This window comes from Lagopus muta, chromosome 21 (assembly GCF_023343835.1).
Source record: "Lagopus muta isolate bLagMut1 chromosome 21, bLagMut1 primary, whole genome shotgun sequence".
NCBI classification, from domain to species: Eukaryota; Metazoa; Chordata; class Aves; order Galliformes; family Phasianidae; genus Lagopus; species Lagopus muta.
The window spans coordinates 1,325,755-1,340,037 of NC_064453.1; the positions used below are offsets into that span (position 1 = coordinate 1,325,755).

At 45.7% G+C, this 14,283-nt stretch overlaps 1 long non-coding RNA gene across 1 annotated transcript in view; it reads right to left on the reverse strand.

Annotated features, from left to right (window-relative positions):
- The window catches only part of LOC125703393 (uncharacterized), a 54,073-nt gene that overhangs the window by 38,298 nt on the left and 1,492 nt on the right, over positions 1-14,283 (reverse strand). The window lies entirely within an intron of this gene.

Here is a 14,283-nt window from a genome sequence, read left to right on the forward strand (position 1 = left end):
CAAAGATAGCGCTCACTGGTTCCCAAGGTGGCTCCTAATCCCAAGGCAAAGCCTAGCCCATTAATGCCGGAGCTCAAACAATTTATTAAAAATAGACAACTCTCTTTCTCTTCCTTTTTTTTTTCCTATTTTTTTTTCTATTTCCTTCTCATAACTTGCCTAGTCGCAGGCAATAGCTTCTGTGTTCCTCCAGTGCCATGATTTATTGCTTGCTTATATAGTTTCTGGTTCAAAGCTAGCGCATAAATCAATCATGGTGGTTGCTCCCCTGAATACATTCATTTGAACTCCTGCTGGAGCCCTGAGAAGCACAGCTCAGCACCCCACAGCCACCTCCCTCCTCCCCATCCCCAGCAAAGCTCACTGGGTTTCACTGAGCATGAGTACACGCATCCCCAGATTTCACCTCCTCTCTCAAGCAGGACAGCAGCAGTACAGGACAAACCTCCTCCTGCATTGGCACGATAGCGGCATGCAGCTCTGGAACCACAGATCTGCCCACTCTTATTCCAAGTGGATGGCAATTGAAGTCTGGCCTTTCTGTAACTAAGTAAGGGAGCATAGCAACCATCTGGGCTATTCAAGTTGCCAAAAAAAAAAAAAAGAGTTATATTTGCTCATATCGACTCCCTTTGGAGAGAAAGTAAAAATGAGGGAAAGAAGCCACGTGAATGACATCCCTTGTAGGTGAATTTATAGCTCAGTGTTCAGTACCCAGCTGCACCAGCTATCCCAGCTGACCCAGCCCCAGGGGCAGGAAGGACAGGCTCCTTTTCCACCTGCTGAGCCAAGCTCAGCTCCGGCTCGGGACGCTGCCTGCAGTAGGGCTGCTCACTGGCCAGCTGGAAACCCTGTCTATCTCATCGCTCACCATCAGGGTAGCACAGGGTATTTCTCATGGGCCTGGAAGGGGTGAATGCTGCAAGAGCGCTGGATGTTAGCTCTACAGGCAGGACTTCACAACATTTTACGAGAAAAACACTCAAAATATGGGAAAAAAACCAATCAGACTAAATGCACCAGAACTAGAAATGTAGAAATTCCTGAAGAAAATATTTGAAAAAAAAATATCATTTCTGTCAGCCAAAACATCTTTTCTGTAATTTCAAAGCATTTCATTTTTTGAACATTTGAACATTTTGAACATTTTTAAATACGTTCAATTCACTAGCTTCAAAGCAACAAGTAATTTAAGCTACAAAGAAAAAAAGACTATTTCTTTTTTAAAATATCAAAATAACATATTTTGACAAACTCAAAGCATTTTTCCAAAACACAATCCAAGTCAAGAATGTCAGAAACCCTTCCCGCAAGGAAAACTGGCATTTTAAAGACGAAATAATATCTTGCACATCTGGACAACGAATTCTTGGCCAACACTAACTCCTATTTTGCAGTGGTTCCACCTGTAGAAGTGCAGCAGACCCGCAGCGAGGTCCTGCAGGACTCAGGCACGGCGCAGGCACTGCAGCTATTTCAGGTACTTGGCTTTATGCGTTCCTCATCTTTCTTTCTAATGGCAATACAACGTGTGCTTGTCTCCCATTGTTTTATGTTATTTTTTTCCTAGTATGGAAGTCTTCAAGACCCATTTGTCATTACTTCACTGTCTTTCACAAGACTCTTTTCATAAATTCCTGATCATCTTGATAGAACAATAAAACAGCCAAGCCTGTTCTAAGTCTTGCTGGGGTGCTGATGCAGAGGAGTACGGCCCCATATTTTTAAAATTTGAATTGCTGACACAGACTTTACAAAGCCATAAGAGAAAATACATCAACACATCTGTACGGATGTGACTCTTGATGTCTTCTTTTCTGGAAGATTAGATCTGCTTGGAATCCATTTGTGCTTGCCTCCTTTTCTGGCCTAGGAAGTGCAGTCAGCAAGAAACTTCACACTGCAGCCTCTGGTTTGCTGCTGAATGTTTCACGTGTGAGCTGAGAAGTAAAAACTCATGGCATAGCATCACACCTTTTATGGCATAGCAAGAAGAGGCCATTCTTTCCTTTTGCCTATGATATTTGTGAGGACTTACAGAATGATTAACTGAGGAGGATGGTGGAAATGAATCCTAAATAGTGAAGCTTTGGATTCTCCAACCAAACGAGTGGCTTTTACTCCAGATTTATGACCTTTTCACAGCCTGATGATGATGAGTAGTGACCTATCTTCACACTATTGAAGCATTTATTATGACTATTTATCAATAAAGTAACATAACAAGATTTGAAGAGGCACAAAATAATGCTAGGAGTGCAGCCAACATTGTCTCAGCTGTGAACTTTCCCAGATACCTGAAGAGGGCAGCACAGGAGGGTGCCTGCTTCTGGCACATGCCCTGAAGGGAAAGCATTGAGGGAGAGTGTGCAGAGGGGTGGGAGAGAGCCCAGAGCCCCAAGAGGTAAGGAGGCAAGGGAATTCCCCCAAGGGGAAGAGAGAGAACAAATTTATGTTTGCATCCACAACTCTTCTCTCTTTTTCCAGGATCTGAGGGTTGTTCTCCATGATGTCCAAAGAGTCACACAGGATTCTTCACAGTATTCAATTCATACCATTAATTTGAATTCTCCAGTTTTCAGTTGTAAAACTCTTATCAGAATGACAGCTGCCTTTGATGCTTTTCAGGGCCATGAAGCAGCTTGAACCAAGCAGAGAAGGATAAAAACCCACAGCACTCCTGCCCCTCCATCAGCTTCAAGCTAAGCACTGAAATTCTACTTGACTTTCATGCCAGTTACCAGAAATTCTCATAGAGCTAAATTGAGCTAAATGCTGAAAATACTGCTCCTGAAAGTCACAAGTCCAGCAGAGTAATTCATCTTTCTGTGAGAGCCTACAGCCATGCCTGCTGCCCGAGCTCCCGTCACTGTGGTTGTGCACTGGGGCAGCTCTTCGCAGGGAAGTGCAAGCAAGAGAGGATTTCCTCCAGTCTCTACACATAAGAGAGATCAGGCCTTCCCACTTTTGAAGCAGGCTGTCAGTAAATGTCATATTTTATTTTGCTTCCGAAAGACAAACATGGCAACACATACTTTGTTAGCAGGCCAAAAGAATTATAACTGTATTTTGCTGAAAGCAGTGTTGATTTCGATTTAGCCTAGCACTTCTTGTAAAACTGAATTACACTGAATTCACTCTAAACAGCTGTGACATTGGCATCTTTATAACATGCGCGCGCTGCTCGCTATGGTGAGAGTGCAATTGATGCTCGGGGGAAGGCAGCTCCTCTCAACAGCACAGAAATGACAACTGAGGCCAGGACACAAGAGTCAGCGAAGCAAACGAGAAGAGAGAATTCATAGAGGAGCGTGGCTTCTGGATAGCTGCAGCTGGTCCTCTGCCAGGTGACTCACAGGGACAAGGAGCAGAACCCACGTGGGTCCTTGAAGTCTCGTCCAGAACCAAAGCAGGACATCGAGCTTCACACTTCTGCTCCCATGCCACAAGAACTTGGTATTAATGGTCAACATGTGTAGAACTCAAAGACAGTGGGCACCACTGAAGTGAACAGAGCAGCTGAAATCTGATTTAATGGAGTTTAGATTTGGCATAACCTTTCTGAGGCAGTGGTTCCTCTCTTTCCATGAGGTATTTTTATTCCATAATTCAGGGAGTTCCAGGAAACTCCACAGGGTCAAACCCAGGTCTGAGCCAGACGCTGCTCTCAGGCTCAATCTTGGGCGTCCTTGGTCACAGCTCAGCCCCTCACACAGAGCTGCTGTGCTGACCTCTGTACTTTCTCATTTCTTTAGGAAAATGTGCCACATTACCAGGCAGAGCCTAACTGCAGCAGCAGTTCTGCTGTAACCATGTAGGTGGACGAGGGAAGTCACTAATACAACAGCGATGGGTTCTGTGTCCTCAGAACTGAATCTCAGACCCAGTATGCCAATGCCAGGCTCCAAGTTCCCAAAGCCCATCTGTAGCAATCGTTAAATAAACTCTTCATGGTGTCTTCTGCAGCTTTTAATAGACTGGAGTACTTACACTGTCAGCTTTTAGTGGGCAAGATGTAATTTTCCAATAAACACCACCTCTTCCAAAAAGCAGCACTTTCTGAACTTTTTCCAGAATCCAAAGGTTTTGGCTGCAGCTGCAGCAATGGGAATCAAATTATAAAAACAAAATCCCTCCTTTCACTCCATGCTTTCAAATGTTTTTCCAGGGCTGAAATGAGAGGCGTGCTCACTATTTGTTTCTGCTTCTGTTGGCTTTTAAAAGCACAAGAGGGTAAAGGAGCTGGATGGCTGTAACTTTCACAGCTTGCTTATGTACACAGTGCCATAACCTTTGTGTCTTGCTGTGAGCAGCTGCACTGCAATTGTATTAGTCTGACTGACTGTAAACTGTGTGGTAATATGTAAAACATATTGTGAGTGATGATGACTAATTGGAGAACATCTTGTGAGACACTCTAAACGTGTGTAAAATGTCATCCAGCTGTAAGCAGCATTCTGTCGTGGACTGGCTGTATTACTTACCAGAGCTTCAGGGCTCAGCAGCAACTTCAGAGAGAACAGATGAATGGCATAAGATGAAGCATCCCATGTTTCAGCCTCTTCCACTTTCAGTAACTGATGGCTGAAACTAAGGTACCAAGCTCTGGTAACAGGGTCCTGGTTTACTTGCAGAGATTCAGAGCATCCTGGCTAGAGGACCCTGATTGCCAGTGGGAAAGTCAAACAAGTCAGCTGCATTTCAAAAATCTGTATAAAATGTTAGTCGTATTCTGAACTCTTGTCCCTGTTTCTAGTGCTCTCATGAAGGGACTGAGCACTACTAGCAAACCGTCACGCTTCAACACTTCTGCAGATGCCAGAGATACGGGGTAGCAGCCACAATTGAAATGCCAGCAGATCTTGTGTTCAAAAGAGAGATGATCCCTACTGGAAGGCCTGTTGGGCACCAAGGCTTGCGCTGGCTGAGTGTTAGGCTGCCCCGGGTGCCCATCACCCTGCCCTACACAAAGCGTTCCTTCCAGCTCACGTGGCAGGGAAGGTATCAACCTACTGCAGAAAGCAAGTCAGAACTCATCTGTAAGAGTCTCTCTGTGGGTGCTAAAGCAGATCAGTTTTGCAAGCAACTTCAAACCAAATTTCTAAACTTTCTTTAAAAAATTACAGATCTCACATGTCAAGGACCAAGTGATGCATACTGATGAAATGATCTCTTGTAATGTACACAGAAGTGAACCAGCTCTTACCTTAAATAGCCTTATGCAGTGTATTTTGGAAGAAAGGAAGACCTTACGCTCATTTCTAAGGGATGGACGCGACTGACCCAGAAAAGATATGGCAGTCTTAAACAGAATATGGCTGTCCTGTTTGCTAACATTCCTTGCCTACAGGATGTGCAAACAGCAATTTCAGAGCAGCACAATCATGACGAGAGTACAGTAGATAAAATATAACAGATAATTACCATTAGACTCTTGCAGCTTTTGTCTAGAGGAGCCCCTAAACTTACAGCAATGGAAGCTGGAAGTCCTCATTAAAACAGAGTGATTTATGTGTAAAGGAGACTCCTCGAGACTGTGCAGCAACGTCTCCAGACAGTTACACTGCAGATGCCCTGTGCCTTCACAGCATAACATGCATTTAAAAACCTTCAGCAGCAGACCCTCAACAATGTCTCCCATTGTTCACTTCAGCTCACACTGGACCAAAACAATAGGTTGGTTGTAGTCCCAATAAGCTGGAACATATCTGCTATCTGGTGCGCGGGCAACAGTGAGGTTAGCTAAGGGTAAAAATAATTCTGTCCTCCTTGGTGCTGAAAACCCTTTCATTTGTACAGATATTCAAGGCCTAATTTAAACAGGGACCATCTCTTTCCGAACACATCTGACTGGCAGCGCAGGGTAGAATTACAGCTGTATGGTCTAGCTTGTCCATCACGCATTTAAACACCATCGAGACGATGCCAATAAACCTCACCGCAACCGCTGCTCCCTGCGGATCAGAGCTGGCTGCCCTGCAGGCCCAGGAGCTGGGAGATGGCTCCAAGCAGAGCAAGGTGCCCCGCAGCAGCCGTGGCAGCGCTGGCAGAGCTCGGTGTGCGCGGCCGCCTGCGCTGACCCGGCGGTCACCTCACACTGGTGCTCCAACAGAGCCGTTTTGTTCCGCCCGCGGTGGAGGGCGTCCAAACAGCGAACGTTCAGTGAGGGCAGGAAGAGCGTTTGAAGCAAATTCTTGCAGAAATAAATGTGAATTTACTTAACTTACCATGTCTCCTGCTTTTCCCCTCGGCCCCCCTTTTCCTTCCTACTGCTGTTCCTCAATAGCATCCCTCTACTTTCCAAGTCATCCTTCACACTCACCGCTGTGTACCTCTCTCCCTTTTGCCACCCACTGCCTATTTCTTTATTTTCTTTTTCTAATTTCTTTCCCCTCCCTACACCTCAGCACAGACTTCTTTCCAGGTGAGAATATTTTACTCGGTGATTCCAGTTAAAAAAAACATTGTAAAAGAAGCAGCTCCTGCTGCTTTTCACTCCTTGGAACACACTCACGTCAGCCCATGGAGCAAAGGGCTGGGGCACCACCAGAAGCAGACCTGCACGGAAATATTTGTTTCCCTTGTTCTTGCCTCTAAGTGGATCTGAGGTTTGAGGGCTTTGTCAACCACTCAGATTTTGTTGAGGGTTCCGGCATTCTGCATAGAGCTGCTGCTTTGGCATGTTGGTATTTAAATGCTAATGTTGTGGTCGAAAGCTTGAACACTAGAAATGCATAGCTTCAAAATTGAAAGTACACAACAATAACTTTCAACAATAATCCTGCATTTTTAAGCTATCGTTTCTGCAGGGCTCAGTCCTGCTCCAAGGGCTTGGGATAAAAATAGGAGAAGTCAGGTGAAGGAAGCATCACGAGCACTGAGTTGAGCACAGCTCTGTGCTCTGGGAAGGACGAGCAGCACAGATCCCAGACATCTGCTCTCTGGAGCATTTGCTTGCAACCTGCCAGCACGCTTCCAGCACGGAGGATTGCTCTGTGTGGCAGCAGACACCAGGTGCTTCTGATACCCACTGCCTGGGAAGCATTAAATCCTCTCCTGCTCTTCTGCAAGGCAGCAAAGTTCAGAATAATATCCAGTTTGCCATCAAATATGTTACATTAATACTGTATTAAATTTTAATATAGCGATTATACAGGAGAAAAATTGTACTTCAGATTAGGAAGGTATTAAAAAATTTGGGAGACATCTTTGGAAGAAGCATTTTTCAGGTAGTTGAGAGGATGTTGCTGACTTGTCAGAGCGCTCAGGCAGGATGTTCAGAGAGGGAGAAGTCTCCCACTAATATGAACAACAGATTCAGCAACTTCTTCTCTTTCCTTTTGTTCATCTCCCCAAATTGGGCTGAAAGCATGCTTCCAATCCTAAAATGGCCCCTAAATATACGGCCTGGTCAGCCCTCCTTCCCAGAGCAGTGACTCAGGAAAGAACAGAACCCATTGAGCAGGGATTCCCTTTAACTAAGCCCATCAGGGCAGACACTGACTGAAAATAAATAAACTAAAAACCTCAACAACTTCTTCTGGCAAACCCAGCACAAGGCAGGGTTCAGTTGAGTCCCAGAGTCACAGCTCACTCGCCTCCAAGGGGATTTTATGGTGTCCAGCTTTCCAGACAACCTGGAACACTTTGGATTTTCCAAAGGAGGAACTGATACGGCCGTGCTGGGACAGCACTGGAACTGCTGACCCTTGGGCCCAGGTTCTCCAGCAGCAGGAGGAAACAAAGAAGCCAGTGTTTGCTGGGAATGAGAGGAAAGAAAAATAATTTTGGCTGAACCAACATTTTCCAGTGAAAACCCTTTTTGTCAGAAAATTCTCAACTAAGTCTACTGATGGGAAAACACAGGTATCTTGTCCTGTGCTCCAAATGGTCCCACGGCACAGCTAACCACGAGGTGTTACCAGGAAAGGTCCTTCCCTTGCATGCATCAGCAGCAGAACAGCTGGTAAGAAGCTCTTCTCAGGTCCAGCTAGTTACAAAAGCATTTTCCAGAAGTACTCAGTAGAAGCAGAAGAGAAGCTTCCAATGTTCTTTTGAAATGTCTTCTTTATGTTGCTATTATGCAACATTAAGAAATAAATATGCAACTGGAACGACGCAGGCTGACAGGATCACAGACATGACTGGATGGCCTCAAAATCCTTTTTGTTTCTCTGAAAGGTTTCACTGCCTTTTTCTTCATTCTCAAACAGAAGATGAAGATTCAAACAGATCCTGAGGTGACAAGTCCAAGCCCTGCTTTAGCTTCCCTACATACACATTCGAAAAAGCTGACAATCATAGTTACATACATAGCTGCCAACAGCAGCCTTGCTGCTTTAAATTCTTGTTTCCTTCAGGTGCACCTTGAAGATATAGTAAACAAGCACAGAGCCAGCAGAGGGCTGGAATAAGCTAGTGTCTCTGGACTTTCATTAGCAGAAAAGCCACAATTAATTTCCTAAAGAAAAAAAGGAAATTGAAGGGTTGGTTTTAATCTTGTCCTGGGCTGAGTGAATCCAAGAGTCGGAGCAAATGGGATCCCGTAAATCTAACAGCAGCCACAGTGAAACATTATCCTGTGCCTTTTTAAGGAAGTACTTAGTGTAAGAAGTAGCAGAAATGGTTAGTGGAAACAGACCCTTGCCTCGGCGCTGCAGCCATCGCTTGATGCTGTGACCCGACCAGATGTGTCCATTCAGAGGCAGCGCAGGGCCAGATAAGAACCCTGGCCGTGGAATTAATCAGTTCCCGTTCTCTTAACCCCTCACATGCCTCTGCAGCTCCTACAGTTTTCTGGGGCACTCGGGGTTGAGAAAAAAATAAGTCAAGCCTCACCTGCCCACTGCAGCCCGAGTGAGAGAGCAGAAAGCCAGCCAGCCCAGGGACAGCAGAGCAGCACACCTGCAAAGCATCCATAGGAGCTCAGACCCCCAGCCCTGCTCGGATGGCTGCTGGCACCCCCTGCCCAGGCCCACGTCCCTGGACATGCCTTATCTGCCACAGACAGGCAGGGGAAGTCTGACCCTGCAGGAGGTGACTGAAATGGTTTGGGAGTGAATGACACGAAGGGCTGCCCCTGAATGGGGGAAGCTGGAAGCAAAGCTTGGGGAGGGCCAGAGAGCAGAAAGGCACCTGTGAGGGCAAAGAGGAAGGCCTTAGTTGGCAGGAAAACTACTGTGCTCCTCCTGCCCACCTGTGCCTGAGCAACAGTACTTCAAGCTTCTTCATGTTGTGTTTTTTATTTAATTTCCAGCTAACACACTCTTTTATCATCCAGAACCGTGAAAGTAAATTAAGAAGAAATGGTTTTCTTTCAGTTAGACTCACAGTTGCTTTGAGTAACTGCCTATAATTCTATTTAATGAAAAAATAAAATCATTATTCCAGTTCTCCCTGTGCCCTATGACAAGCACACAGACGGGCCCCATTAGCAAGCACTGTAGATTTACTTAATTAGAAAAATATTTTGTTTTCACCAATTCACAAAGAGAGAGAGAAAGAGAGAGGGAGAGAAAAGCAGCAGAAGGGATAAAAAAAGAAACCTCCGGGCACAATATTAATCTAACCTGTTACCTGGTGCTTAATAACTTATAAACTAAAGGCATCTATCAATCTATAATTTACCTTTCCCTTTGATCTGCTATGGCATTTGGTTGCAGCCTACTCAGCAGGCCCACCAAAGGACCAGGTTATCTCTACCAACTCCATCTATTTTATCTCCAGTCCTAAGAGACACTGTGGGACAAAGAGATTTTCTTATGCAGCTTCCATTGGACTGCTGGTAAAAGGCAGAATGTCCAGCGGGGATCCTGCACCATCGCTGCCTTTTGGCATCAGGTGTCAGGAGTTTTCCTGGTATTTATGGGTTACTTGAAACAATGCACTTTCATTTTATCAGCATCTTGCTTTTTTATGATGATTATTATTCTGCTGTGGCATGAATGCCTCCAAGAAGAGGAAGTTTCAATTAGGATGCTGAAACCCTAAGCTGTAGTTTTATGGCTTTAAATTAACATATAGAGATTTGCTCCAGGTACCGTAACAAAGTCAACATCCAGCCCTGCTATTTGATTACATGAGCTGATAAAGAATTTATGGAACATAGCACAGGAAGCTGTCTGCTCCCTGGCTGCCATTCCGCAGGCACTGCTGCTCGTGGGGAAGTGGCAGAGGAGATGTGATGCACCAGGGCTGAACCAGCCGTGCCCCACGGGCTGGGCATTGCCTGAGCAGGGCTGGGCTGGGGGTGCAGGAGGTTTTGGGAGGCAAGGCAGCTACAAACACAAAAACCAAAGCATTCTGTAGGGTGCTTCTCTGAGATGTTCTGCATTATTATAAATTACACAAGCTCTTGAGAAGAAAAACATTTGGCTAAATTCCTAGTCCCAGTTTGAGAGGAAGCAGCTCCTGCAGCATTACATCTCCCTGAGCTGTCACCCAGAGCCAGAAATACAGCCATCAGCTCCACAGAACTCACTGAACTTCTTCACTCCCATACAGCAACTCAGAGCCCAGCTGAGCCGGGGGCTTTCAGAGCTCTGCCCATCGTTATCACCTATCCTCAATTCCTAAGGGCCAGTGATGTGCCAGCAGACAAATGCAAAAGTCCAAAATCAAAATGTTTTGGTCTGGGGGGAAAAAAAAAAAAAAAAAAAAAATGGAGGTGCCCCCCACAGCTTCCTTCTGTGTCAGCAGAACTTCGCAAGCAAACTCACAAGTAGCAGCTCCCTCCTTTTGTGCCGGCCCCAGCAAGTCGCTTACAATAAGAAATTCAAGGTTTCTGGAGGACGCCCTTGTCCTTACAAATAGTGCACTGGCGCCCTCTACTGGCAAAGCCTTGTCATGGCAGAAGGATGGGCGTCGCGCTGCCAGCAACGAGAGCAGCACCACGGCTGTATCGCCCTTTGAGTTTAACTTCATCCGAGCAGGTATTGCTTTACTCAGCCTAACAGTGAGAATCCTTCGGTTCTTGTGGAAGGAAGGGAGGCAGCCTGACCTTAGGCCAGCCGTGCAGTGATTTTGCCAGCCTGCACATCTCCCTGTAACCGTTACAGTCATTCTGCAACCACATCACAGAAACCGTCTGCCTTCAGCCCTCAGCTCTGCCCCCTCCTGCAGCTCGCTCCACAGCACCCAAAGCACCTCCTGCAGATGTTTATCTAACCCGTTCCCCAAAGCTCTGATGACAGACATTCCACAACCTCCTTAGACGATGTCTCCTCGTGTTATGACAAAATTTCTATTGCCTTTCATCAAATGATTGATTCTTGACCAGATGAGAAGTGCTCTTGGCAGACTAATGGGGACTAATTCCCACACTGACATCTTAACCGTTGTATAAGCAACACAGAGAGCCCCATCTGCGTATTTGTCCATCGAGGATTTCGGCGCACGCGCAGAACCCCAAACTTCACACCCAGGGCCGCTGCCAGGCTGAGCGCCCAACGCCAGCCCAAAGCCACCACATAAAGCAGGCATGGCAGAGAGAAGCAACTGCTGCCCAAAGCTGACGGAGCCTCTGCAGGGCCGGCGCCCCGTGAGCAGGGCGCAGGCAGCCGAGCACAGCGTGCGCCCACAGCTGGGTGTCCCTGGGCTGCCTGCAGCGGCTGCACGGCCGCCCGCCTCCATTAATCTCACTCCTGCTCATGTATCAAAGTGCAGCGCGTTTTCTTGTAAAAATGATTAAGCTGCTAATTAAGTTGTTTATAACTTGTTTCCCTGGTTGCTAATGATAATTAACATGCAAATTAGCTGAGGGAAGAGAGGCACAGGGGTCCTCATTTCATTACCAAGTTAATTACTGTTTGCATACTTAAACGTAACAGTTATAAATGGTGGCATTTAATGTAATGGCCAAGATGATAATTATACCAACGACATTTTGAAAAGTCATTTCACTGCGTGTTATTTTTCTGGGTGATTAATGTTTCCATGCCTGGTTGATGAACTTAGTTCAAACCAATATGATTTAGAAACTTAGTGCAGCCAAATAACTTATCCCTTAACAATGTGTTCTTATCCCCATTTGCTTGTCAAGTAGGGAAGGAACAAGAGGAAACAAAAGCAGTCAGTTTCAATACTAACAGAGGAGAAAAAGCAGGCTGGTTACCATTGTGTGCATAACACACAAGTTGGCAGGACACCTACCATGATGCTGCAACAGCCTCCTTTATTTTATACCTCACTGTTTGTTATTCCTCACATTCTGTCCGTGCTGGGAGATCTCTGCAGAGATGCAGCCCATCATGCTCATCGTGCCAGCACCACCCTCAGCCTGAGCAGCTTACATTCCAAACAAACACAGCAAACAACCAGCACAGAAACAAAACCTGATGATGGCCGTTCTGCACCAGCCATTCCAGCCATTTGTTCCGGTGTGCCCCAGCCTGTCCCAGCAGCTTCCTTGCTGAGTGAGTTGAGATGTCAGACTGTCTAAATGCGGGTCGGAAGAGATGGAAAACCCAGTATGCCAAAACATTTTGCTATTTAGATGTTAGTCTTGCTCCCCAGTTACATGTGGTGCAACTGACATTGATTTCAGCAGTTTCCATCTAGAAAATCTTGTACTTGCGAAGTTTGGCTGTGCAATGCTATTGAAACAGCTCAGCACAGGAAATTTCAGATAAAAACTATTAGACCTGAGTCTTTTATCAGAGGATGTGGCATCAGAGAGGCAGATGGATGTTGACTCACAAACCTCAGGGCAGCACAGTGCTTCATACAGGGGGACACTCGGTGTGCACACTCTGGATGTGGACCCACAGGCAGCATCTGCTCATACCTGAATGGAGTTCTTCCTTCTCAAGTGTCAGAAAAGTTTGGCTTGTCCTTATCAGCCAAGACAGTTGCTTTTCGATTGAACACAAGCTTATTAGAGGTAATTACTGCCAAGAGGCATGTACATTGCACCTATGGCAGCACAGACAGGGAGAACAGAAGCCTTGCAGAACCCTTCCCAGGCGCTCAAGAAACACACGTGGATTCAGCAGCCAAGAAACACCGTTACTTCCAAGCTATTAATACTCCCTGGAAACACTTCGTTCCCTTCGAGGGCCTTTGTTCAATTTCAAGCACACCTATTTGTCTCCAGAGTAAACAGATCCATCTTATTACCAGAGCAAGGAGTTGGAGAATTAACTAATTTATGCAACTGCGCTGCTGAATCCCACAGTTAAATTACAGAAAATAACCGAGAGCAAAGCATGTGTGTGGTGACCTTTGGGGGTTTTGTGCTGTTGCTGCTTTAATCTCTAGAATATAAACAAAAGGATTATTGCTTTCTCTAATGGAGTGACAACTCTTATCTTATAATCTTGTTCAAGTGCATCTTAATCCTGCTCTCCATCAGGGAGCCTGCAGCCCTCTGCACTGTTGTTCTTGTTGGGGGAAACAGATGAAAATAGCCCGGTGCAGAAGGATATCATGCTGGCTTTCTGAGTGCATAAAGGTATGCAGGCACAGGTATGCAGGATGCTTATTGTATCAAAACATCTATAGTTACGCACTGCAAAGCCAAGGGAAGATTTAAGACCATCACCTCTTCAAGGCCTTACTGAGAATCTTGAGTAAAGCCACATTTTACAAAATCCATCAAGATCCAGAGTAACTGGGTTGGGCCATAAAGATTAAAACTTCTCCTGTGACACACACCACTTTTCACCCATGTTTTACAAAGTTCTTTACAACCACCAGTTTAATCTCCTTGTAGTTTTCCCAGGATGTGTTCTATTTCTGTGATTATCCAGGACTCAAAGGTTTGACCTACCAGCAGGCTATCATAGCATCAAAAGCAACCCATAGCAGACTGAGAACTTGAACATCCCAAAAAGAAAGGTTTGGGGTACGTTTGTACACCAGACAGCGTTAGGAAGCAGATCTGTCAATAACAAAGTTTAAAACAGCAGATTCCAAACAGAGACCTCTAAGACAAAGGAACAGCAGCAGCAGCTGTCATGGGGATACAATGCCAGGAGTGCAGATTTCCTCCACAAGACAATGTCCCAACTTTGTTTGACAGCAGTTACCAGCAGACTAATGCTCCTGGCAGACTGCGGCTGTGGAACTAAATATGTATAGGGATGAAATTTCATCGGGTGGCTTAACAGCTTAGTAAATCAGCAGAGAGCTTCTTGACTTCAGTGCTGTGGGCATTCAGTTGCCCAGCCTGTATAATTTAGTACAAGTCATCCTCATTCCCTACCCTGTGCTTACTTACACCAGGCTAAATGAGAGCAGACTTTGGTGCCTGCTCTCCAACCAACATACCAAGAGAGAAGAGTG